Source organism: Salvelinus namaycush, chromosome 28, assembly GCF_016432855.1.
Source record: "Salvelinus namaycush isolate Seneca chromosome 28, SaNama_1.0, whole genome shotgun sequence".
NCBI lineage: Eukaryota > Metazoa > Chordata > Actinopteri > Salmoniformes > Salmonidae > Salvelinus > Salvelinus namaycush.
In genome coordinates, this window is record NC_052334.1 from 22568531 (window position 1) to 22594690 (window position 26160).

General features: G+C 41.8%; 1 pseudogene; it reads right to left on the minus strand.

Moving 5' to 3' along the window:
- Positions 1 to 26160, minus strand: part of LOC120023268 — a 119484-nt pseudogene that overhangs the window by 82176 nt on the left and 11148 nt on the right.

Genomic DNA, 26160 nt, shown 5'->3' on the forward strand with positions numbered 1-26160 from the left:
AATAAGTTGGGTGAATTTTGGCCCATTCCTCCTGACAGAGCTGGTGTAAATGAGTCAGGTTTGTAGGCCAACCTTGCTCGCACACACTTTTTCAGTTCTGCACACAATTTTTTAAAGAGGATTGAGGTCAGGGCTTTGTGCTGGCCACTCCAATGCCTTGACTTTGTTGTCCTTAAGCCATTTTGCCACAACTTTGGAAGTATGCTTGGGGTCATTGTCCATTTGGAAGACTCATTTAATTTCCTGACTGATGTCTTGAGATGTTGCTTCAATATATCCACATAATTTTCCTCCCTCATGATGCCATCTATTTTGTGAAGTGCACCAGTCCCTCCTGCAGCAAAGCACCCCCACAACATGATGCTGCCACCCCCGTGCTTCACGGTTGGAATGGTGTTCTTCGGCATGCAAGCCTCCCACTTTTTCCTCCAAACACAACGATGGTCATTATGGCCAAACAGTTCTATTTTTGTTTCATCAGACCAGAGGACATTTCTCCAAAAAGTACGATCTTTGTCCCCATGTGCAGTTGCAAACCGTAGTCTGGCTTTTTTATGGCGGTTTTGGAGCAGTGGCTTCTTCCTTGCTGAGCGGCTTTTCAGGTTATGTCGATATTGGACTCGTTTTACTGTGGATATAGATACTTCTGTACCTGTTTCCTCCATCATCTTCGCAAAGTCCTTTGCTGTTGTTCTGGGATTGATTTACACTTTTCGCACCAAAGTACGTTCATCTCTAGGAGACTGAGCGGTATGAGCGGTATGACGGCTGCGTACCTGAGCGGTATGGTGGCTGCGTGGTCCCATGGTGTTTATACCTGCGTACTATTGTTGGTACAGATGAACGTGGTACCTTCAGGTGTTTGGAAATTGCTCCCAAGGATGAACCAGAATTGTGGAGGTCTACCATTTTTTTTCTGAGGTCTTGGATGATTTATTTTTATTTTCCCATGATGTCAAGTAAATAAACACTGAGTTTGAAGGTTGGACTTGAAATACATCCACCGGTACACCTCCAATTGACTCAAATGATGTCAATGAGTCTATCAGAAGCTTCTAAAGCCATGACATCATTTTCTGGAATTTTCCAAGCTGTTTAAAGGCACAGTCAACTCAGTGTATGTAAACTTCTGACCCACTGGAATTGTGATACAGTGAATTATAAGTGAAATAATCTGTCTGTAAAGATTTGTTGGAAAAAGACTTGTATCATGCACAAAGTAGATGTCCTAACCGACTTGCCAAAACTATAGTTTGTTAACAAGAAATTTCTGGAGTGATTGAAAAACGAGTTTTAATGACTCCAACCTAAGTTTATATAAACTTCAGACTTCATCTGTATATACACTACCGTTCAAAAGTTTGGGGTCACTTAGAAATGTCCTTGTTCTTGAAAGAAAAGCAAATTTTTGCCCATTAAAATAACATAAAATTGATCAGAAATACAGTCTAGACATTGTTAATGTGTAAATGACTATTGTAGCTGGATATGGCAGATTTTTAATGGAATATATACTTAGGTGTACAGAGGCCCATTATCAGCAACCATCACTGATCAATTAACCAATGCTAATTGATCATTAGCTAATTGATCAAACTGTTGTTCTGATTAAAAAAGCAATACAACTGGCCTTCTTTAGACTAGTTGTGTATCTGGAGCATCAGCATTTGTGGGTTCGATTCCAGCCTCAAAATGGCCAGAAACAAAGCACTTTCTCCTGAAACTCATCAGTCTATTCTTGTTCTGAGAAATGAAGGCTATTCCATGCGAGAAATTGCCAAGAAACTGAAGATCTCATACAACGCTGTGTACTAACTTCACAGAACAGCGCAAACTGTCTCTAACCAGAATAGAAAGAGGAGTGGGAGGCCCCGGTGCACAATTGATCAAGAGGACAAGTACATTAGAGTGTCTAGTTTGAGAAACAGACGTTTCACAAGTCCTCAACTGGCAGCTTCATTAAATAGTACCTGCAACACACCAGTCTCAACGTCAACGGTGAAGAGGCGACTCCGGGATGTTGGCCTTCTAGGCAGAGTTCCTCTGTCCAGTGTCTGTGTTCTTTTGCCCATCTTAATATTTTATTTTTATTGGCCAGTCTGAGATATGGCTTCTTCTTTGCAACTCTGCCTTGAAGGCCAGCATCCCGGAGTCGCCTCTTCACTGTTGACGTTGAAAAAAAATGAAATTTCTAAGTGACCCCAAACTTTTGAACGGTAGTGTATATATATATATACATATTCATGGACTGAGGTCAAAGTTGAATTTAGGGTAGAAATAGCCATACCAGTATTCAGCAAAAGAAGAAGAGCCATACCAAGAAATTGTTTACGTGGGTCTTAGCATTGCATCATGCTGGAACAAATGCTGTGGTCGTATGCTAATCGAATGGCTGTTGGCAACACATCATCTGCTCAACAGAGCAAAAGATTCAAAAGAAACTCCTTTAACTTGTGTTTTTAGAGACAAATATTTGTTTGGCAGTGTTGTGCACAACTCTCCGTGCCATAAGGCATAAGGATCAAGTAATAAGTTGGACTTCATTTCTGTGGCTTGGAGCATTAAAACTCGATGCTCTTCTCCCCTTCGCTTTAAATGCCTGCGGACTCCTTAATGTGTTAACCAAATGCCCTGCTGGGCTGGATTGACTGTAATGGATTGGGTACAACAACAGATACCCGACGCTCATCAATTGATTTAATCTCTATAGAAACAGAGATGATATTTACAATTGAGACATCAATGGGACACGGACCACAACAGTGAGACATTGAGAAAGTCAATCCCCCTGGAAACAACATACAAATTGACATATGAAAGGAAATCTCAATAATAGTTTGTCTCATTTGTGGAAGTGATTATTTATTAGTGTACCCAGTAGAATTTATTAATGTTTTCGCTAATAGAGAAACTCTTTCTTATTCTTTCCATATTTAATTTTACAAGGATGCAATTAATTAACACGTGTGTATTTAGTGTTTAACGTCTAACTCATATACTTCATCAAAAGTTAATACTTAATGAATTACTTTTGTATTGTTAATAGCATTAACATGATCTTATTGTGATTAGTAGTAGTATTAATATAGGTTTCTAGGTTTCTGTCTCAGAACATAATCTAAACAACTTTAGGTCACAGGCTCTGTTTTTAGATCTAGTCACTTTGCCAGCTAGAGTCAGATTGCTCATAAATTTGGCATTGAATCAAGTGATCAGATTACATGAACTGCATTTTTTGTATCCGCAGCCCTCTGCCATAAATTAAAACTATCTAAAAGCGTCTGGAGTGCATTTCCTTTTGCCTTGATTCATGTGCTGTAATATAACCCCTCTCCGATTCCTCCGCTGTGGCACAGGCCGGCAAGGCACCTGGGCTGCGGAGTGCGTCAGGAGATTAAAACCCAGTCGTGAGATTGAAAACGAGATCGAGGCGTCAGATAATGTAGTAGAGATATAATGAAAGTGTAAACAAAAACCTGGCGCAAGAGAAATGGCTGCTCGTAAAGTCTCTCCACTGTCTTCATCACAAAATAGATTTTGCAAGCCTGGCGCCCAGCAAGTTATTAACAATTGACCAAATTACACTGTTCAGAACTTCAAATGATTAGATTTTTTTTCTTTCTTCCCTCCAATGTCTTAGAGTCTGAGTACATGTGGCACGTCATAGTAGGGTGGACTAGGGATCTGTTCACTCTTTGTGTATGAAACCATTTCATAGCAAGTTTTTTCATAAAATTATATTGGTTGAAGGACTGTCCTCATCGGAATGGTACAATTTTTGATTAAATCTCTTGATCAAAGTTTATTAATGTTTTATTTTATTTATTTAACCTTTACTTAACTAGGCAAGTCAGTTAAGAACAAATTCTTATTTTACAATGACGGCCTACCCCGGCCAAACCCACCCCTAACCCGGACAACACTGGGCCAATTGTGCAGCCATTATTATCTCATTATCAAATAATTTCTGGGTAACAAATTAGTACCTTACTGTGATAGTCTGGGAGTGGTCTGAGTGTGGAGGGGAAAACAAGCTGTTATTGGCAGAGAGGTTTAGAACGATCTTTCTTATTGGTCTATTAACCTACTCACAACCTGGTGATGTCACCAGGCAGGCCAAAACCCCATCCCAAAAAAACAGGCTGAAATTCCAGGCTGTCTTTTCAAACAGCTCTTACACTAAAAGGTTTTAATCATAATTTTCACAAGTTCACTGTATTATTCCAAACTCATAGTGTGGAAATATATATAAAACACAGGAAACTGCACTGGGCCTTTTACAATGAAATGGGTCGATAAGACTTCATCAAAATGTACATTCCTGACTCAGTCAAGGCATTGACAAAGAAATTCCATAGCATTTAAAAGAAAGGGTGATTTTACAAATCTCATCCTCTCCCTGACAGTGATGTGTAAAGCCCTCACACTCCACCAGCACACCACTGAGCTGGAGCCTGTCTTTCCAGGGTTCGTTTACAGCTTTGTGTCCTGGTGTGCCCGGCTGCCATGTTGAAAGATTTGCAGGCGCTGTGATGTCGGCGAGCGGGGAGCATCATTCGCTGAGTGACTGGCAATCCGGACAGCTGTGTTGGCAGGGCCTGCCATCCTATCTTCCAAGTCTCAGAGCAGACAGCAGAGCATCTTTCCTTTCCTACTCCCTGAGTACTGCTCATTATACCCTGATGAAGACAGCTTGTCTGTCGAAACATTGGTTATTAGGTTATTAAATTATTGCATCTGAGCTCCTAGTGTTCTACTCCTGTAGCCAGCACCTCGCCTAAACAGGTGTGCGTTTCTTTCACCTCCAGATTACTGCTCAGTACTTACCACCAGTGCTTCACTGCTGCCACGCTACAGCGGGGAACAGGCAGCAACACTTCACATCTCTTTTCTACACTTGCTAAGCTGGTCAGTTTCTGGCTATTGGGGAAGTCACTCGGTGTGTACTGCTGGGTCATCCAATGGAGAAGGTCAAGTTTGGATTCTTGCAGTCCAGCTATCACAACCCAGGCAGTATCTGTGGGGAGCAAACACCATAAACATTATTAATAGGTTAGATTTGCAAAATTATGGTACATTGTAAAACACTGCAGCCTCAGTTAACAAACTCAGGAATTGAGACATGCTCTCACTTCGTTAGGGTAATTGAAGAAGTGAACATGAAAAATGGAGTAGGATGGATGTAATTAGTATTTTGTTCTGGCACCAGACTGCATTAATAAGAGATGAGAAATCAATAGCAGTCATTATACCACATACAGTATACAAGATGAAATATTAATTAGTCTGGAAACTGACCTGAAGAGTTTTCTTCTCTCCTAGAGTACTCTGTCTGTGGCTTAATATTGTTAGTGCTGTAACAAGCATGGGAAATATCATATATACAAAAGAACACCAGGGTAGGTTAGCAGTTAACCTTAAATGTAATACATTTGACCTTTAATGTCCCAAATGTTTTGCCAAACCAGTGCTTGCAGTGGAGATTTTTCGACGAATCCTCTTTAATATAATGGAAATCTATGGAAAATACAAAGTATTTGCATGGAAATTATTGTTTATATTGAATCCAGGCCTGTAGACCTCAAAAACATATCTGCTGTATCCCAGCTTTGTGCAAACATCTGTCAGTGTCATCGTACAGTATCAAATGGATGTAGTTGCTTTGATCACTCTGAGCTAATATCAAGTGTAAATGCACAATAGGTGTCACGCCCTGACCATAGTTTGCTTTGTATGTTTATATGTTTTGTTTGGTCAGGGTGTGATCTGAGTGGGCATTCTATGTTGTATGTCTAGTTTGTCTGTTTCTGTGTTTGGCCTGATATGGTTCTCAATCAGAGGCAGGTGTTAGTCGTTGTCTCTGATTGGGAACCATATTTAGGTAGCCTGTTTTGTCATTGAGTGAGGTGGGTGGATGTTTTCAGTCTTTGTGTGTCTGCACCAGATAGAACTGTTTTGGTTTTCACTTTGTTGTTTTTGTATTTTGAGTTGTTCACTTCCATTAAATAAGATGAACAATTACCACGCTGCGCATTGGTCCTCTGATCCTTCAAACTTCTCCTCCTCAGATGAGGAGGAAGACGACAGACGTGACAGAATCACCCACCAAAAAAGGACCAAGCAGCGTGGTAACGGGCAGCAGCAGCAGCGGCCGAAATCTCAGGACTCCTGGACATGGGAGGAGATTTTAAACGGAGAAGGACCCTGGGCACAGGCTGGGGAATATCGCCGCCCCAAAGCAGAGCTGGAGGCAGCGAAAGCTGAGCGGCGCCGATATGAGGAGGCAGCACGGCAGCGCGACAGGTACGAGAGGCAGCCCCAAAACATTTTTTGGGGGGGGCACACGGGGAGTGTGGCTAAGCCAGGTAGCAGACCTGAGCTCACTCCTCGTGCTTATTATAAGCAGTGCGTTACTGGTCAGGCACCGTGTTATGCGGTTAAGCGCACGGTGTCGCCAGTACGTGCCCATAGCCCGGTGCGCTATAGGGCAGCCCCCCGAAAGTGTCATGCAAGTGTGGGCATCCAGCCAGGGCGTATGGTGCCTGCTCAGCGTGTCTGGTCGCCGGTACGCCGTTTCAGTCCAGGGTATCCTGCACCGGCTCTGCGTGCGCTGGGAGGGTGCAGTGCGTCCTATGCCTGCGCTCCGCTCATGCCGGGCAAATGTGGGAGTGGAGCCTAAGGGAGAGGTGCGCGTAGTAGGCACTAGATCTCCAGTGCTTACCCACAGCCCGGTTCAACCTGTGCCTGCACTCTGGAGGGTCCGGGCTAGAGTAGTTATCAAGCCTGGGGGAGTGGTGCCAAGGCTGCGCACCAGAGCTCCAGTGCTCCCCCACAGCCCGGTCCTTCAGGTGCCTCCTCCTAACACCAAGACTCCTGTAGGTCTCCCCAGCCTGGTGGGTCCTGTGGCAGCCCCACGCACCAGGCTGTCTCTCCGTCTCCTCCCTACAGGTGCGCCCGTCTGTCCAGCGCCGCCTGAGCTGCCCGTCTGTCCAGCGCCGCCAGAGCTGCCCGTCTGTCCAGCGCCGCCTGAGCTGCCCGTCTGTCCAGCGCCGCCTGAGCTGCCCGTCTGTCCAGCGCCGCCTGAGCTGCCCATCTGTCCAGCGCCGCCTGAGCTGCCCGTCTGTCAGGAGCTGCCAGAGCCGCCCGCCAGTCAGGAGCCGCCAGAGCCGCCCGCCAGTCAGGAGCCGCCCGCCAGTCAGGAGCGACCCGCCAGTCAGGAGCCGCCAGAGCCGCCCGCCAGTCAGGAGCCGCGAGAGCCGCCCGCCAGTCAGGAGCCGCCAGAGCCGCCCGCCAGTCAGGAGCCGCGAGAGCCGCCCGCCAGTCAGGAGCCGCCAGAGCCGCCCGCCAGCCAGGAGCCGCCAGAGCCGCCCGCCAGCCAGGAGCCGCCAGAGCCGCCCGCCAGTCAGGAGCCGCCAGAGCCGCCCGCCAGTCAGGAGCCGCCAGCCAGTCAGGAGCCGCCCGTCAGTCCGGAGCCGCCCGTCAGTCCTGAGCCGCCCGTCAGTCCGGAGCCGCCCCTCAGTCCGGAGCTGCCCCTCAGTCCAGAGGCGCCCCTCAGTCCAGTGGGGCCCTTCAAGAGGGTCGCCGTTCAAAGGACGCCAATAAAGTTGACTAAGACTATGGTGGAGTGGGGTCCACGTCCAGCACCAGAGCCGCCACCGCGGACAGATGCCCACCCAGACCCTCCCCTATAGGTTCAGGTTTTGCGGCCGGAGTCCGCACCTTGGGGGGGGGGGGTGTACTGTCACGCCCTGACCATAGTTTGCGTTGTATGTTTATATGTTTTGTTTGGTCAGGGTGTGATCTGAGTGGGCATTCTATGTTGTATGTCTAGTTTGTCTGTTTCTGTGTTTGGCCTGATATGGTTCTCAATCAGAGGCAGGTGTTAGTCGTTGTCTCTGATTGGGAACCATATTTAGGTAGCCTGTTTTGTCATTGTGGGGTGTGGGTGATTGTCTATGTGTTAGTTGCCTGTGTCTGCACTGTTATATATAGCTTCACGTTCGTTTTGTTGTTTTTGTATAGTTTGTTTAGTGTTCTTCGTTTCATTAAATATAGAAGAATGTATTCAGATCACGCTGCGCCTTGGTCCCCCTCTCTTCCACATTACGACGAACGTGACAATAGGATCCTATTGGTCTTCATGATTCACCCTCTGTTGTATGAAAATAAATAATTTCTCCATAACAGGATGCAGATGACGTAGCTGGCTTCAATTCCAAACAACACCCCCCCCCCCATCCAAAACAGAACTCTTACACTGTACTCCTCCGCCCGCAACTCCCCCCATCCTCCCCAACCTCCATACTCTCTCTCAGTTTTGTGAATGGATTCCCAGTGGTAGGATCGACAAGGATTTCGTAAACAATTTATTGTAAATTGCAGGAAGATTGGCTGCAGATCTTAGAGGAGAAAGAGAAGGGGAAAAAAATGAATGAATTTACGATGATCCTGGGGTATTTATTCACTCAGGCTCTCATGGCTGTCCGTTCCACAGCGTTCCGCAGGGCTCTCCCCTTTCAAAATAGCCCCCCCAGTCCCCTCCTCGCCCCTTCCATTTGCCGTTTCAAATGTATTAATGGGCCGGAACCTTCCTGGATGATCTTGGCCCTCTTCCTAATGAAAATACTCTGCGGCTGGGTCCCAACACAGTAATCAGGCCCTGGCCTCTGGAGCTCAAGGGGTTGCCGCTGCAGAGCAGGAAGAGCCCCATCATGACCCCACACTACATCCCTCTGTCCTCCCCATCTCCTCCCCAGGCCTCTCCTCTGTCCTCCACGGGGCACACCTGACTCCACGCCTGAGCTCCACTGGGCTTGATGGACTGGAAACATTACTGTTCACCACATTCATTGTATATTTAAACTCAATGATTTGTGAAACCCAGTAGTACAGTTTCTTTTTTAACAGGCAGAAAGTGCTCTGGCTTGGCTTTGGCTGGAAATGAGCTGATCTAATTTAAAGACTCTTTTATATGTGTTTAATTAAATATTTTGTAGATTTCCACCTAAATATACATACCCAAAATAATTAATTTATCATGAAAGGGCAGTAAACAATAACTAGTATTGCTTATGCTGTTAGAAACATTCAATTTCTTGTAAATATATATATAAATTGCTGAGGTGTAGAGGACAAAAGCTCAAGTACACAGTACAAATATGATACAAATATGAAATTATGAAAAATCATGTTTTTTCCCTATTCAACAAAAGTGGTGGAATAGGGCTTGAATTGATTGAAATGCTTTGTAAATATAGTAACATTCAAATTAGAAACAACTTACTATAATATTTCACCATTATTATGGAACGAACTGCAAAAATCACTGAAGCTGGAGACTCATATCTCCCTCACTAGCTTTAAGCACCAGCTGTCAGAGCAGCTCACAGATCACTTGTACCTGTACATAACCCATCTGTAAATAGCCCATCCAACTACCTCATCCCCATACTGTATTTATTTATTTATCTTGCTTCTTTGCACCTCAGTATCTCTACTTGCACATTCATCTTCTGCACATCTATCACTCCAGTGTTTAATTGGTAAATTGTAATTACTTTGCCACCATGGCCTATTTATTGTCTTTACCTCCCTTATCTTACCTCATTTGCACACACTGTATATAGACTTTTTCTACTGTATTATTGACTGTATGTTTGTTTATTCCATATGTAACTCTGTGTTGTTGTATGTGTCGAACTGCTTTGCTTTATCTTGGCCAGGTCGCAGTTGTAAATGAGAACTTGTTCTCAACTAGCCTACCTGGTTAAATAAAGGTGAAAAAAAATATATAATAATAATAATAACTGTAAAATAAATGTGATCATACTTAGTGACTACAAAATTGTCAGCATTTCATATAACTGATGACATAGCATTTTCTGCCCGGCTGACTCGTTACAACTTCAGCTTTAAGCTTTGTCCCTCTGTGACCAAGAGAAAGTGGTCTTGATTAAATTTAATGAAATTATTTAGAATTTTTTTAATGTTGAGAGCTCTAAATCCATCTGAGAACATCACAGCGTGATGAGATTGTGTTTGTTGTCATCTTTAGTCTCCCATTTCATATGCCATATTGTAAGTGGAGCTGCTAGGTTCAGAGACAGGGGAGTTAGATCTGACTAATACAGAGCCCGAGATACAGCAGGCACAAAAAAACAAAAGGCACAAAAACACTGACCCCACCATGTTGGGGAATAAGATATTTAAAAGTTTAGGTTTTAAATATTTGACCTAATGGGTCGCTCTAAACATGTGCAAATTACCATAGGAACATAGCCATTTTAAAAGTGCTGGACTTGTGCAACGCCTTCATTTCCCGACTTGCAGGAATGATATACATACGAGGAGAAACCTGAAGTCTCTACCTATCCATTTATATAAATATATCCCCTATCGGATTTGCATTTCGTACACTAGATAGCAGTAGGAGATTACATGACGTCTCTTGGCCACTTGAGAAAAAACAAGAAACCCACACACTGCTCTTGCTAGTATCAGTGCTCTTTATTAAGCTTTATGTAACGGCCTCAAGGCCTTCATCAGAGCTTGGCCATTGGAAACCAGTTGAGTCTGGTTGGGGTAGTGAGCCACTGTGCCAAAATGGCTGAACAGATTTCCAAGCCTTAAAATGCCCTTAGCATTCAGGGCTTTCAAGTTATGGAGTTGTATATATAAGGCACAGACAGCTTAGGAAACTTCCAACTTATTTTCCCATGTACTTATTGTAAACAACGAGCTAGATCAACGATGCATGTGGAGGATGCATACAAGGTAATGTGGATGGAGAAGGAAAAGCATTACTTCACAATGACCATCAGGGTGTACCATTTTCATGCGTACAAAATGTTTGACTGACCGAAGTTGCATACTCTATGAATATGATCATAGCGCATGATTTATGGCCTTTAAAGGGGGGGCGGTGGGGAGACGGTGGGGGGAGACGATTGTCATGACAGTAAGATCTGAGTTCAATTTCCAAAAAGACTAGGGCTGTAGCTCAAATGATGTGTCACAATGTGAGCAAGACAAAGGTGCTGATCGTGGACTATAGGAACAGGAGAGCCAAACAGGCCCCCATTAACATTGATGGGACAGAAGTGGAGCGGGTCAAGAGTTTCAAGTTCCTTGGTGTCCACATTACCAACAAACTATCATGGTCCAAGCACATCAAGAAAGTTGTGAAGAGGGCACGACAACACCTTTTCCCCCTCAGGAGACTGAAAAGATTTGGCATGGGTCCCCTGATCCACAAAAAGTTCTACAGCTGCACCATCGAGAGGATCCTGACCGGTTGCATCACCGCCTGGTATGGCAGCTGCTCAGCATCTGACCGTAAGGCGCTACAGAGGGTAGTGCGTACAGCCCAGCTTCCTGACATCCAGGACCTATATACTAGGAGGTGTCAGAGGAAGGCCCATAAAATTGTCAAAGACTCCAGTCACCCAAGTCATAGACTGTTCTCTCTGCTACCACAAGGAAAGCGGTACCGGAGAGCCAAGTCTAGGACCAAAAGGCTCCTTAACAGCTTTTACCCCCAAGCCATAAGACTGCTGAACAACTAATAAAATGGCCAACCGGACTATCTACAACATTGACCCCCCCCTTTGTTTTTACACTGCTGTTCCCCCGCAAATTGACTCGGTACCGGTACCCCCTGTATATAGCCTCGTTATTGTTATGTACATTACTTGTGTTACTTTTTGATTGATTAGATTTTTTTACTTTAGTTTATTTAGTAAATATTTTATCTCTTTCTTGAAATGCATTGTTGGTAAGGGCTTGTTTTTTACAGTTTTTTTAATTTCACCTTTATTTAACCAGGTAGGCCAGTTGAGAACAAGTTTTCATTTACAACTGCGACCTGGCCAAGATAAAGCAAAGCAGTGCGACAAAAACAACAACACAGAGTTACACAGAAACAAATGTTCAGTCAATAACACAATAAGGGCTTGTAAGTAAACATTTCACGGTAAGGTGCATGTGACAAATTAAATGTGATTTGTTTAGAAAATTTGATTTGACTTTCTATTTTCTGACCCAAAAACTCGCCGGGCCATGTACAGGACCCAAAACAACTGGTCAGAGTTTAACCTGTCTAGGAACCCCCCCCACATTCCACTGAAAAGGCAGCGCGCGAAATTCAAAAATATTTTTGAGAAATATTTAACTTTCACACATTAACAAGTCCAACACAACAAATGAAAGATAAACATCTTGTGAATCCAGCCAACATGTCCGATTTTTTAAATGTTTTACAGCGAAAACACCACGTATATTTATATTAGCTCACCACCAAATCCAAAAAAGCACAGACATTTCTTTCACAGCACAGGTAGCTTATACAAAACCCACAAATAGAGATAGAATTATTCACTAACCTGGGAAAATCTTCATCAGATGAGTCATATAACATCATGTTACACAATACATTTATGTTTTGTTCGATAATGTGCATATATATATATAAAAAAAATCTCTGTTTACATTGGCGCGTTACATGCAGTAATGTTTTGATTCCAAAACATCTGGTGATTTTGCAGAAATACTCATAATAAACATTGATAAAAGATGCAAGTGTTATTCACATAATTAAAGATAAACTTATCCTCTATGCAACCAATGTGTCAGATTTCAAAATAAACTTTACGGAAAAAGATTAATCTGAGAACGGCGCCCAGAGCCCCAACCAGCCAAAGAAATAGTCACTATTTTGGCATCAATTTTTTTACATTTTAAGTCATTTAGCAGACGCTCTTATCCAGAGCGACTTACAAATTGGAAAGTTCATACATATTCATCCTGGTCCCCCCGTGGGAATTGAACCCTGGTCCCCCTGTGGGAATTGAACCCACAACCCTGGCGTTGCAAGCGCCATGCTCTACCAACTGAGCCACACGGGACCGTGTGGCTCAACAAAAGCTACAAAAACACTATAAATATGCACTTACCTTCGAATAACTTCATCAGAAGGCACTCCCAGGATTCCCAAATCGACAATAAATGACTGAAAAGTTCCATAAAGCCCATCATTTAGCCACTTGTTGTTAGCATGTTCAGCCCACGAATCCATTTTCATGACGCACGAGCAAACCTCCAGGCAAAAACTCAAAAAGTTCCGTTACAGGTCGTAGAAACAGGTCAAATGATGTTTGCAATCCATATTTAGTATGTGTTTTACATTAATCATCAATAAGGATCCAACCGGAGAATTTCATTGTCTGTAGAAAGAGCTTTGGAACGAGAGCTCTCTCTCTCCCTCGCGCGCAAATCCTGACTGAAAAATCTGACGACCACTCACTAGAACAGCACTTCTGAGCCCCTCCCTTATAGTAGAATAACAAGACTAAAATCTAAAGACGACGTCATCTAGTGGAAGCCCTAGGCAGTGTTTGTTCAGCCATATCTACAATGGGTCTCATTTGACACTGTTTTGAAAATCGACTTCTCATTTCCTGTTTTGACCTCTTCTCAGGTTTTTGTCTGCCAAATGAGTTCTGTTATACTTACAGAAATAATTCAAACAGTTTTAGAAACTTCAGAGTGTTTTCTATACAATAGTAATAATAATATGCATGTATTACCTTCTGGGACAGAGTAGGAGGAAATTTCGTTTGGGCACGCAATTTGTTCAAAGTCAAAATGCTGCCCCCTATCTATCCCTATGAAGTTTTAAAGGAAAATGCAGATGTTCTGTACACTTGGCTCTGCGTTGTCCCACTGCATCGTCCATTATTTTCAAGGTAATGTAAAGAACATCAGCTTTTATCCCAATCATTCCACAGTTATCATTTCATTTTTATAAGAGAAGTCATACTTTCTCATTTTTAGTTCGATATTTATGGACGTTACCCAGTTGTTCATTCTATATGTTCCATTGCCATGCTCACTGGCAACGTTCTTGTCCCTTGTTTTCTAGCTAGCCAACCAGCTACGGCTAACAAAGTCACGACCTCTGCAGCCTGAATAACAGTAAAGTAACTCCATTTGCATTTGTTTCAGCTGCTTTCTATTGACATTCATTTGGATACATCCATAACAATGAGCTGATGATGCCCGATTTTGTCTCGAATAGCTAGAAAAGTATGCCTTCTCGTCAGGACACTCGATACTGTTCATTACGAGGAGAACACACTGCATATCAAACACTAGGCTAGAAGCTAGCTAAATAATTTGTTGCTAGCAAACGTGCCAATATGACAACCGAAATTCAAAAATACCAGTTGCTGAAGACAGCTGCTCAAACTATAAACTTGGGAGGATTTGACAGCATAGTGCCACTTGCGTCGTGACTGCAACAGTAGGGACCGGAGAAATTAATGTTCATCACTCACAATGTTAGTTCATCAGATGCTCCAAAAAAATACATCTGCAAAAACAAATCAATGCTAGCTAGTTAAGATTTTCCTCGTTGAACCTGCATTTACATTAGCTAGGTTTCCATCCAATTGGCGACAGATTTTCATGTGAATATTAAAACATCTACATAAACAAAATATGCGGTGTGTTTCCACCAAACAGCCTTGTTCTGAATAAAATTCAGTGCGATGGCATAGTGTACACAACATGTACTTTTTTGGTTACGTTTTCATGTACCGAATAAAAATGGAAAGTTCATTGTGCTTCCATTGCATTTTCAACTCTGGCCTTGGCACGTGCGCTCTAGCCAACAGCTCGCAGACACTGTGTGGGTGGGCTGTGCAGGTAGGCTAGTCTACATGATGAGATTATTATGGATGATAAACGGGCTTGTTCAAACTGACGTGTTCTGTCAAACAGCAGTCAAGCATCGATCATCATGTCACCAGAATAAGACCCTCGATATTTATTGGAAAGGAGCATCAAGATCACTGTGCACTTTCACCACCCTGTGAAGTTCATTTTAACTTATTTCATCTCTAGACTTGTAAACTGCTGGGCTTCCTGAGTCGTTGTGAGAGAACCACACACCATATCATTGTGTGACTCCAAGTTTACTTCGACATGATGGTTATTATATAAATATTTGAGCATAAAGGAGTTTCCACCACAATTGCTCGTATAATTCATTTTACAGGCACAAAAAGATTCCACCATGTCAAACAAACAAATTATCTGTCAGCATTTATACAATTGTTTCCATCACAACTATTTTAGAAGGTATGACTTTACTCGCATAAAAAATGTGGATGGAAACATGGTTAATGTATCCAATTTTGGTTTGTGTGGTTGTTGGTTTAGCTTTCTATAACTTCGTAGAAGTACTGTGCATGTGTAGGTGCATATATCGAGCCATGACTGTAAGATGTCCCGATATCTTTTCCAACTGTCCCAATATCTTTCCAACTGTCCCGTTATATGGTTTTCATTTCCATTCTAGAATGCCCTTCTAGCCAATCAGAAACGAGTAGTCAACAATGCTGCGCTATAACAGGTTTTAAGATGTTGCTACGCTGTCAAGTACAGTAGAGGCTAGTTTGGATAAAGTGGGATTTGGGTCCCCTCGCACACTTTCAGAAAGATGAGACCTGCCTGACAAAGTTTGAGTCGCTAAGATAATGATTATTCTATGAAGTCAGTTCCTCCTACATATTTCAAACGATTACATCACCATAAGAAGATAAAAATAGTATTTTTTCCCCATGTTGTGTTGGATACGTTGCATCTGCACCATATACCGAAGCCGGTCACATTGATATCAAAACACTGTCCTCCTTCATCTATACATTGTGAGCTGTCATTCTGAAAGGCCGTACTCTTGTCCATGATGATGGATTAATGTATGACCAGAGAGGTTCTCTCTCTCCATGTGTGTTTACCCTGCCGGTGGCTAGATAAGGCCTTTGTCTGGTCAGGTTTGAATGGTCTCCTTTTGTCTCACCTGTCCCTCCAGGCCCTGCCCTCGGCCTTCAGGTGAGCACGGCCACATGTGGCGACCCATGATCCTCAGCATGTAGCTGCACGCGATGCTAGGCTGGTTGGTGGGAGTTAGCGATGGGGCAACCGCAATGCTGCGGGTCACGTCATCTGTTTCAGCTTGTCCATCTTCCCTGACAGATCTGCTGAGTGATATTTTCATAGCCTCTGATAATATATTGTACAGTTTCACAAAACTGTCAGCGAACCTTCAAGGAACTAGAGGACGGAGCTCTGCAGCCCTCATCACAACCCCCAAAACGGGGCACAGAGGTGCTAACTACACCACAGAGCTGGCTCAGATTTTCTGATTGTATTATGATTCACCAGGGTGATTTTCTCTGATCATTTAGCTAGTTGGCACACAGTATTATTCTTGCATTTGAAAATATATATTTTATTTTTTCATGCGTAAAGTGTAGCCTTTAACTTTGCTTTTCTTCAACCCAAAGCACAAATGAACCTGAAGGCTTTTCCCCTATGTCATCGTTTGGCAACCTCAATTACTTTTATGTCGTCTCTGAGGCCAAGTTGAAATTCCTTACATTACTGCGAAGACGCACAATAATTTAAAGAAGGTGGAACGTCACTCAAACCCAATATCATTAAAAGAAAGAAAACTCTGGAGGCATTTTTCTTAAATCATGAAAAATGTTCCTCTCACTTCAGTTTATACGGTCCACATCTATGTATGAGTATTTCTTCAGAGCAATTTATGAAAAAGGAGCCAGTCTTCAGATGTATTTTAGAAAGCTCAGTTAAAAGTGGAGTGTGTGACAACTACACTATGGTCTGCATTTGTTTTTCTTGGGCACCTCCATTTTCTCTCTGACCTTGAGGAACAATGACCGCTGGGCAATTGGCTGGTGTCTCGAATAGTTAAGTCAGACATTTTATTGTTTCAAAAGAACCAACACAACCCCTAACTAGTGAAGAAACCATTGAAACAAATTATGGAAAGTAATCTGTAAGATCTGAAAAGTCTCTTTATTGTCAGTGCTCAGCTGAGCATTAAATGCACAATTTAAAAACATTTTTTTTCCAGAAACAAAGGCTTCCATCCCATCTTCCCAGATAATGATTGTCTGAGAGAAAGTCGGGAAAGCCTTCAATTTTCATCTCCAACACCCACAACCCCCCCTCCCTTACCTCACCTCCCCTTCTTCTGCCGCATCCCAACACCTTCCAAACCCCACTTCCCCAGCCCCATCCCATCCTCAGACGGAACTAGCTATAATGTTCAGCCTGGGTCCTGCCTGGAGTTAACAATCAAATTTGGCGAAAAGCATCAGGCGATGAATTTCTTCAAGTCCCCCTGAACCACATAAAGCAGAGTGGGCTTCCATTATTCACAGGGCTGGCTGAAGTGCGAAGGGATAGCTGATTGTTTACAGTGGAGCGGAGTGGACCACCGCTGCACCTGCACTCCACACAGCCTGACAGCTTGATGGGGCCTTTAATGGTGATTCACTGGCCTGATCTATGGGGATAAAAACGTGGAATTCTGGGAGAGCAATTTAATAAGAAAAATAAAGTGTTGTTGAATGGCTGCCATGGTCATTGGATGGGCTTCAAGAGGGCCATGTTCGGACCACGTTGTCTGGAATCTTGGGCATTTATTACATGCTATCACTTGGAGCTGAGAGAGCTGGAATAGAGTGTCGTAGGGTCAGTGGTGACCCGTCATTCAGGGCAGGTGGGGCAGATCTTAGCTAGCAAGCTAGACAAGCAGTCATCATCATGAATCAAGTCGACAATCTACTGGCAAATTATTTTCAAACCTTGACATATGAAGAGAAATTATAGATAAAAAAGTATCGGTGCTCATCGGCCATTGGACATAAACATTACACAACAAGTTGGAAATCGCAAGTTCAACAATGAGTGGTTTGGAAAGAATCAGTGGCTAACTGCAAGTGTTGTAAAGGAATCACTAGTCTGCTATTCAGTGGAGTCGGTGTGTGGTACAAGTCTGGGATTAAGGGTCTCTTTTCCAAGCTTAAAAGGATAAACATTCACATGCAACACAATGGGAGAGAAAAGTTTGACTACGTTGGCCATGTTGTCAATCCAGCATGACTGGGAAATCTCAGACTTCAGTGAGTTCAAGACAACTGGGAACTTGGGAAAATACGAGCGTCGACTGGAAAATACGTTTTGAACGATCATCCAACTCGGAATTCCAAGTCGGGAACTTGTGCCTCTTTCTAGAGCTCCGACATTATCATTCAACCTTGTTTTTTTCAAGTTCCCAGTTGTCTTGAAAGCACCATGACTCCAGAGCATGCCAGACTTTGATGACAGTTTGATGACAAAATGTGCCCACAAGAAGGACCGCTGCGCCACCTTCCTGTTCAAGTCAAAAAAGTTGCATAAATGATGTAATATGCCAGGGAGATACTGTAGCTACGAAAGTAATACCAAGTGTATGTTGTGTAGTAAGCTGTTAGTAGCCCATGTGCCACCCTCACTCTAATAATTTGGTCCCTTTCCCCCTCATAACTGAGGCTACTGTTCTGACTTGGTGGTGCACATGTAGCCTAGCCTATAGCCTGTTTTAGAGAAACGTAATCATTGAACATTTTAAGGGCTTTCATTGTCTGATTATATGCACCCTTTATTTATCATACGGTTCTGACTTGGTGTATAGGGAGAATACTGTAAGAACGCCTGTGTTCTGAATTCTGTCGCTGTACATTTCAAAAGTGCTGAACAAATAGTTATATTGAATAAGTCCGTCCTAGCTCGATTAATCGAAATTACGGCTTGCCTCTTCTCCGCTCGTCATTCCCTTATGCCATAATTTGTACATCTCAATTGTTAGTAGAAACCACATTTGTTTAATAACCTCTTTGGGCTAGGGGGCACTATTTTCACATCCGGATGGAAAGCGTGCCCAAAGTAAACTGCCTGTTACTCAGGCCCAGAAGCTAGGATATGCATATAATGGTAGATTTTGTATATTTGGATGGAAAACACTCTAAAGTTTCTAAAACTGTTAAAATAATGTCTGTGAGTATAACAGAACTTATTTGGCAGGCAAAACCCCGAGGACAAACCATCCAGGGGGAAAAGAAAATTGAGGTCACTGTGTTTTCAATTGTTTTCTATGGGAAACTATATTAATGAAGCACCTGGTTGCAGTTCCTATGGTGTTACGAATCCCTTTGGCCCGACAGTCTAGGGGGGATGGTAATGGGACCCGTAACACAACTCACGCAAATTATAATAGTGAAAACGTAACAGTGAGAACAAATAACCACGACAACTTAAATCTACCGTCAAACTCACGGTTTATTAGTAAACACACGGTAATGGGGGGGGGGCAGGAAAAGGGGCTGAGCTGGACCCAAGGAAAGAAAGAATAAGCATCCAAAAACACCCCTAAGCTAGACTAGCCTATTTCAACAACAGCTAACTAACTAACCAAAAATACAGTGGGTGGTCCGCCCAGTTCTAACTAGTGTATTTAACAAAGTTTACCTATGGGTAGTGTATGCCCATGGGCGACCTGTCTGGTTACCCCCTTTTCCCACTATCAAACAAACACTCAAACACCATAACAAACACAATACTCACAGGTGGGGACAAAGTGACATGTAGATGCTAAACCACACAAGAGATCTACAGACATATGGCATTTACAGAGAGATTGCTACACAAAGAGATCGAGCTCCAGAGAACACAACTGGCAGGGTTTTTAACCTGTTTGGGCTGCAGGGGCAGTATTGAGTAGCCGGATAAAAGGTGCCCATTTCAAACGGCCTCGTACTCAATTCTTGCTCGTACAATATGCATATTATTATTACTATTGGATAGAAAACACTCTCTAGTTTCTAAAACCGTTTGAATTATATCTGTGAGTAAAACAGAACTCCTTTTGCAGCAAACTTCCTGACAGGAAGTGGAAAATCTGAAATCGATGCTCTCTTCTAGGGGCTGCCTATTAAAGTCCTTGATATTTAAAAGTTTAGATGCACTTCATACGTCTTCCACTAGATGTCGACAAGGAGTGAGAGAAGAAATGGAGTGTGTAACTTGATCTGGACTCGAATCATAGCTCTTGGCATGACGTGTCACCAGTTTCCTGTTTTCTGGAGAGCGCGAGCAGGGACCTGGATTTGCCTTCTGATAAGCTGCCGTTATGGACGACTAATATCTCCGGCTTTGATTTTATTTGATACATGTGACAATATCATCGTAAAGTATGTTTTTTCAATATAGTTTAATCAGATTATTGAAATTTTTTCGGGAGTTTTGCCGTGTTCCGTTCTCTTCCGTTTGTTGACATGGAGAGATTCGCGCCACTTGGCAAGTGTGCTTGCTAAATCGAGAGGGAAAAAGGCTGTTCTAAATCCAAACAACGATTGTTCCCGACAAAGGACCCCTTGTACAACATTCTGATGAAAGATCAGCAAAAGTAGGACCCATTTTATGATGCTATTTCATATATCTGTCGAACATGTGAACTAGTCGTTTGCGCCCAGCTTTTGGGTACTCTCTCGCTATACCTAAGCTGTATGTCGTAATGAAGTTATTTTTAGAATTCTAACACAGCGATTGCATTAAGAACTAGTGGATCTATCATTTCCTATACAACATGTATTTTTTAGTTATGTTTATGAATAGCTATTTGGTCAGAATATGTGTGTCAGAAAAAGTGTCAGAAAAATATCCGGACGTTGTGGGAAAAAGATGCTACCTTAGCACAATGTATAACCACTGATTTCAGCTCTAAATATGCACATTTTCGAACAAAACATAAGTGTATGTATAACCTGATGTTATAGGACTGTCATCTGATGAAGCTTATCAAGGTTAGTCAAAAATTATATATCTTTTGCTGGTTTGTTACGATCGCTAACTTTTGCTACTGGGAAATGGCTTGTGTTTCTGGCTATTGTGGTAAGCTAATATAACGCTATATTGTGTTTTCGCTGTAAAACACTTGAGAAATCGGAAATATTGGCTGGAATCACAAGATGCCTGTCTTTCATTTGCTGTACACTATGTATTTTTCAGAAATGTTTTATGATGAGTATTTAGGTATTTGACGTTGGTGTCTGTAATTATTCTGGCTGCTTTCGGTGCAATTGTAGCTGCAATGTAAACTATGATTTATACCTGAAATATGCAAATTTTTCGAACAAAACATAGATTTATTGAATAACATGTTATAAGACTGTCATCTGATGAAGTTGTTTGTTGGTTAGTTTGGTTGGTTCTTGGTTAGTTAGGTTGGCTTTGTGCATGCTACCTGTGCTGTGAAAAATGTCTGTCCTTTTTTGTATTTGGTGGTGAGCTAACATAAATATACGTGCTGTTTTCGCTGTAAAACATTTAAAAAATCGGACATGTTGGCTGGATTCACAAGATGTGTACCTTTCATTTGCTGTATTGGACTTGTTAATGTGTGAAAGTTAAATATTTCTAAAAAATATATTTTGAATTTCGCGCCCTGCACTTGAAGTGGCTGTTGTCATATTGTGGCCGGCCTCAGGCTTGCAGCCAGAAGAAGTTAAACCAAGGGAAAGGGAATGTGATTGGGTAGCAGAAAAGGAGCAGGTGTCTTCTGATTAGCGACTGATTGATGACTGATTGGGGAATGATGATTGTCACCTGTGAGTAGGGGAGAAGGAGAGAAAAGAAATACACACAGGATACACACAGAATACTTGTATCCGTAACATATGGCTTCCACTAGATGTCAACAGTCTTTAGAAATTGGTTAACTTCTCTGCGCTACGGATACCGGTAGCGGGTTTAAATTCGACAACATACGGTGATCGCCACATAAATAGTCATATTAAACATTCCTGAAAATACAAGTGTCTCACATGCTTCAAAAGCCTAGAATCTTGCTAATGTCAGATTTAAAAAAGGATTTACTGCGAAAGAATACGGTGCGATTATCTGAGCACAGAGCCCCATACCAAAATACTATTTCAACCAGCACAGGCGTAACAAAATCACAGATTGCAATGAAATAAATTGTTTACCTTTGAAGATCTTGCTCTGTTTGCAATCCCAAGGCTCATTGTTACACAATGAATGGTCTTTTGTTCAGTTAAATCCATTTTTATAGCCTAACACGAAACATTTTGTGAACGCTTATCTCGTTGAATTTCGTGTCATTCAATTTTCGACGAAACATTCGACGTAAATACACAGACTAAACCTGACTTTATCCAGTCATGTTTGGTTTCATTGCAATCAACTGTTTGTTTGTAACACAACCAAACATGATAGGTCATTTCGCGGGACGTATTGACCCAAAGAAACCGATTGGAAGACAACAAGTAACGACCGCATTGTGCACCAATTATATGACCACTGTATTTTAACCCAATGACCACTGATCGTCTTGAAATCTAGATGGGTAGATAGCCAATGAGCAGAGGTAAACGGCAATATGTAATGTTTCTGTGTTGGAAGACCAACCCATGTAGTAAACTCCGGCGTAAAGACGGTCATTCGCCATTGAAGATTCATACTGGAAGGAGCCAAGCTTGTTACGCACAGCACTATTTCGGTAACGCGCATCTTCAGCTGTTTATATATCGAACATCATGGTGAATAAGTCAGGGAAAGCTAAATCTAAGACTAGATATACGAATGTAGACAAAATTATAGAGGAAATTGATCATGAAAGTGAAACATATGCTTTTGGAAGACGACTCAGTTAGCGACCACGACTCAAATGGAAGCATATTTTTTGAACGGAGAGGACATTGTTTTGGACTGGTAAGTTCTTCTCATGCCAATGCCGTTGTTTGAAATTAACAATATAAAATATTATTTGTGATTGTTTTTACATTTTATTTGCAATATATAAAAATGTAATGAAATGTGTAAAGTACACATTGGCTATACTTCCTCCAGCGGCATGCTTCCTCCACTCAGTCTACATATTATGGATTAGAGGGAGCATGGTCGAGATGCGTGTGTCTGCCGCTCCACCCCACCCCCACATGAAATAGCCTATTTGAGGCAGGCCCATAACAATGGCCAAAGTGAAATGGAACAGCACTTTATGTTCCCTGTACTCTATATATCTGTTAATTATACCTGTTGATACAGGGCTCATATGTGAAACTATTCTAACTGAACATTTTCTTTTACAGTGACACTGACCCCGAATGGGAGCCCCCAGTGCCAACCTGTCCATCCCCCTCTGAAGCTGGTTCATCCAGCTGGACCCCTGCTGTCTCTGGCTCCACACCTCCCGGGCCATCTAGAGGTAAACTGTTCATATTTACTATTGAGGTGCTGTCCTGTTGCACCCTCTACAACCACTGTGATTATTAGTGTCTGACCCTGCTGGTCATCTATGAACGTTTGAAAATCTGTTCTGTTATAATCTCCACCCGGCACAGTCAGAAGAGGACTGGCCACCCCTCATAGCCTGGTTCCTCTCTAGGTTTCTTCCTAGGTTTTGGCCTTTCTAGGGAGTTTTTCCTAGCCACCGTGCTTCTACACCTGCATTGCTTGCTGTTTGGGGTTTTAGGCTGGGTTTCTGTACAGCACTTTGAGATATTAGCTGATGTACGAAGGGCTATATAAATTGATTTGATTTGATAGAGGACTGAGGGTCTTCCAAATATTGAAAGTGTGTAAATAGTTACCCATGTTATTTTGTAAATGTATATTTCTTTTTCTTCATATTTCTTTTTCAATATTTATTTCCCAATTTTTTTTTTCTCCATTTTATTTTCTCCATTTTTTGGGGGGGTGTGTTAGAATACCAGTTTGGTACTTGTGTGGGACACCTGGGTGACTTCATGATAAATGTCATGTAGCACACTCATTTTGGAAGTTATCATTCTGAAACTTTGCACAAGTACTGTTGCCCTCTTATGTTTTTCACTGAAATTGTCCCCATATTCATATCTGAATGTTTGTTTTATCTTGTTAATTTTAAAGATGATGATACAACAATTAAAAAGAAAAAACATATGGTTTTTTCATTGTATTATCTAAACCAGATCTATTTTGTTATATTCTCCTACATTCAATTCACATTTACACAAACTTCAGAGTGTTTTCTTTCAAATGGTACCAAGAATATGCATATCCTTGCTTCTGGGCCTGAGCTAGAGGAAGTTAGATTTGGGTATGTCTTCAGGCGGAAATTGAAAGAAGGGGGGGGGGGGGTAGCTGTAAGAGGTTTTAATGTTTTTTATTTTGAGAAATGTACATTGTGAGTGTCAAGCCAAGTGGACTCTATTGTTTGTTGCGCACGACCTGGTGCTCGGCCCACGTTGATTTTATCCGCTATTGAACACAGTATATTCCGTCTTAAATTGTATCGATTATTTACGTTTCACGATAGCTAAGGTTGGATTAGGAAAGTTTTTTGAAATGTTTGTACCAAGTTTACAGGTAACTCATTAGATAATTTGTAGTCATGTTGGGCGAGTTGGAACCAGTGTATTTCTGAATCAAACGCGCCAAATAAATGGACATTTTGGGGATATAAAGAAGGAATTTATTGAAGAAAATGACCATTTGTGATGTTTCTGGGACATTTTGGAGTGCCAACAGAATAAGATCTTATAAGGTAAGGCATGAATTATATCGTTATTTCTGACTTTCGTGTCGCACCTCCCTGGTTGAAATATGTTTGTCATGCATTTGTATGATGGGGCGCTGTCCTCAGATAATCGCATTGTTTGCTTTCGCTGTAAAGCCTTTTTGAAATCTGACATGGCGGCTGGATTAACAAGAAGTTAAGCTTTATTTTGGTTTATTGCACTTTTATAAAAGTTTAATATTTCTAATAATTTAATTTGAATTTCGCGCTCTGCAATTTCACCGGATGTTGTTGAGATGTTCCGTAACAGGTTTTAACTTTTCTGCGCTATGGATACCGAATACGGGTTCACTTTCCTAAACAACCGCTGAATTGCAGGGCGCCAAATTCAAAAATATTACTAAAAATATTTATAATCATGCAATCACAAGTGAAATATACCAAAACACAGCTTAGCTTGTTGTTAATCCACCTATCGTGTCAGATTTTGAAAATATATTTTACAGCGAAAGAAATCAAAGCTTTTGTGAGTGTAGCTTTCAATGCTACAACAGCTTAGCCTTATATTAGCTTGGTTAGCTTGGTCACGAAAGTAAGAAAAGCAATAAAAATGAATCGCTTACCTTTGATAATCTTCGGGTGTTTCCACTCACGAGACTCCCAGTTACACAACAAATCTTCTTTTTGTTGTGTCACAAAAAAACGTCATTTGGGTTGCGCATTATTTTGAGAAAACAAAAGCCGTGTTCCTGTTCGACAAATCCCAAAAAGTATCCGAAATGGTCGTAGAAACATTTCAAATGTTTTTTATAATCAAACCTCAGGTTGTCTTAACAAACATAATCGATAATATTTCAACCGGAGCATAACCTATTCATTAAGAGACAAAAGGAAAATGGGGTGCCCCTCTCTCGCGCGCAGGAAATATTCAGAGGACACCTGACTACTTTTGAAAAAACTTGTTAATTTTTCAAAATAAAAGCCTGAAACTATGTCTAAAGCCTGGTCACAGCCTGAGGAAGCCATTGGAAAAGGAATCTGGTTGATACCCCTTTAACTTCTTCTGGCTGCAAGCCCGAGGCCGCCCACAATATGACAACAGCCACTTCAAGTGCAGGGCGCGAAATTCTAAATATATTTTTTAGAAATATTTAACTTTCACACATTAACAAGTCCAATACAGCAAATGAAAGGTACACATCTTGTGAATCCAGCCAACATGTCCGATTTTTTAAATGTTTTACAGCGAAAACAGCACGTATATTTATGTTAGCTCACCACCAAATACAAAAAAGGACAGACATTTTTCACAGCACAGGTAGCATGCACAAAACCAACCTAACTAACCAAGAACCAACCAAACTAACCAACAAACAACTTCATCAGATGACAGTCTTATAACATGTTATTCAATAAATCTATGTTTTGTTCGAAAAATTTGCATATTTCAGGTATAAATCATAGTTTACATTGCAGCTACAATCAGAAATTGCACCGAAAGCAGCCAGAATAATTACAGACACCAACGCCAAATACCTAAATACTCATCATAAAACATTTCTGAAAAATACATAGTGTACAGCAAATGAAAGACAGGCATCTTGTGATTCCAGCCAATATTTCCGATTTATTAAGTGTTTTACAGCGAAAACACAATATAGCGTTATATTAGCTTACCACAATAGCCAGAAACACAAGCCATTTCCCAGCAGCAAAAGTTAGCGATCGTAACA